Below are 2,468 nucleotides of genomic sequence, written 5' to 3'. Positions count from 1 at the left end.
TATATATATATACATATATATATATAGTTAGGTGATGATATATAGCCAAACTTTTCACTTTCGGTCCTCTAACTTCCGACGAGTTGAACAAAGAGTTCTTCAGGTTCTCACGTCGTTCATGTAAAAAGCTGTACAGTTAGCCTGAGTTGTTTTCTGCTAATTCAATCTTTCTTCAAAACGTAAATCCTGCAGCGTCAATAAGGTGAAACTGCTGAGAGTTTAACTAAAACAGGGAATTGTAATATTTATTGTTTCATCGTTGATAGTGATACAGTAAAGAAAAAAATGAATAATGAGAATAAAACCCCGGATTCGTTATACATCTAAACCGCACAAATAATACTACTAATAACAATAATGCGCTATGGAGGGCGAACTGTTCTTTATCGCGATGACATAAAAAGGAGGAACCTTCCCTTTCCCACTTTTTTTCAGTTAAATAAACAGAATAACTTCACATGAAATTTTAAATCACTTTGAAAAAAGTAACTGTAAAAATGTCCCGACTAAGACGGTATCAGCAAGTGTACCCTCCGCTAAATTAAATCACATCATCGGAAGAGAAAGAAAGGCATGTACGGAATAATTTTAAAACACTGGAAATGTATCTGAAGTCATTGTTGTTGTTGTTGTTGTTGTTATTTATTGTTTTTCTTTTTTGCTTCTCTGTGAATTGGACTGTCGGATTCACTTTTTTCCACACCGGGAGCTGTGGGATTTGGATGATAACCAACAGCTTGTGGGCATTTGACACAAATCAACCATCTGATCAGCTGAAATTAAATTAAATTTTATCGGGAAAATCTTTTTAGACACAGAACTTCAAAATCAAATTTTAGAGTTCTTCAATATTATTATTATAATTATTTTCAATGTAGGCGTGTGTATTTTTAACATGGCTTGCTGGAAACTTGAGTCTGTGGTCGCTACGATAGCCCTGTGTCACCTTCGAGGATATTTCACGATTCATTTTCCTAAAAATAAATACATGAAAACGCTCGGGGCATTCTTATATTCATTTTTTTTTCTAACCATTATTATTTTTTCTTAATTGCCGTCTGCCGTCGATCACTTTCACAGAAAGCTGAGAAGCTGGGCTACCACATGAAGCCTCTCACAGCCTCTACATTTTATTGCGACAAACACATCACAAAACATTAACACATTACTTCACGAATATTTCGATCCATAACGAGTTTTCAGGACTGCGCGCGTGTGTGTGTGTGTGTGTGTGGTTGGGTTGAAGGGAAAGGTTATCAGTAAATGCAGAAATAAAGGAGAAACATCCAAAAATCATTCAGCATTCGGTTAAAGTTACAAAATCAACAGAATTTATGAGCAGTCACCAACATTGTGCAGAAGTACATGAAGTGCATCACAGTTGCTCCTCGGGAGGAACAAGGAAGAGTAAAAAGTTCACATCAAACTATCCAAAACTTTCATTTCGTTGCATATTGATGGTCATCGTCTCTTTTTAAGGCATGTTGTTAGGATTCATATAGTTTTTGATGCATTTTGTTCACCTGACAAAAATGCATTTCTGCTGCCAGTGCTGGACTTTCAGCTTGTGGTGAAATTTATCACAATGCAATGCAACGTAAACAAACTTTAAATGCGTGGAAATGCACATAAGAGTCAACACTGTTGATTTTTTTTACAATATTTTTATAATATATTTTTCACATTCAATTTGACGGACTTCATTAAATAAGCTCAAATAAATAAATACAATAAAAATTTACATTCACCGCGTTAACACACTCACCTCTCCAAATACGAAAGCGTTCAGCTGTGACGTGTTTCCCCCCGCAACTTCCTGTATTTATAGGAGCAATCCGGATGACATCATTGGATGACATATCTCCTGAATTCACTGGCTTTCTATAAAATATCTATGTGGCTGTAATTGCCGTCTTTTCAATTAATCTTAGATTAAGCGGGACGCCTTGTGAGGAGAAGTAGACATATATTATTTTTAATAAGCAAAGATTGCATTTGGCTGCCTTGCATAGCTAAATTGACCTTTATTGCTAGGAGACTGAATCTCTGAACTCCAATCATGTCTCAGTAAACGTCCCCGATAAACTTTTATTTGTTTTAATTTTGTTTCTTTTCTTTTGCCTCAAAAATCGTTTTAACTGACTGCAGTAATGTTTTCAAATAAGCAGAAATTTTAATTAATCATATTGGCTTTATGTAAACTCAATTAGCGACATCTGCACTATGGCCATTAACGAACACGTACAAATAATGCACTGTAACTGCAAACGATTTACTCCAAATCTGCACCTTCAATTAATTATTTTAGACCACATCTGTTTGAAAACAAATGCTCTGCATTGTACCAGTAAATCATTAATTTGGGCCTTCAGACAGATTTCCCCCCTTTTTTTACGAAACAAAACCTTCAGGTGGTGGTGGGGTGTGTGTGTGTGTGTGTGTGTGTGTGTGTGTGTGTGTGTGTGTGT

This window comes from Pundamilia nyererei, unplaced genomic scaffold (genome assembly GCF_000239375.1).
Source record: "Pundamilia nyererei isolate P.nyererei 1_Seehausen unplaced genomic scaffold, PunNye1.0 scaffold00121, whole genome shotgun sequence".
Lineage (NCBI taxonomy): Eukaryota > Metazoa > Chordata > Actinopteri > Cichliformes > Cichlidae > Pundamilia > Pundamilia nyererei.
Note: the sequence above shows the minus strand (reverse complement) of the source record.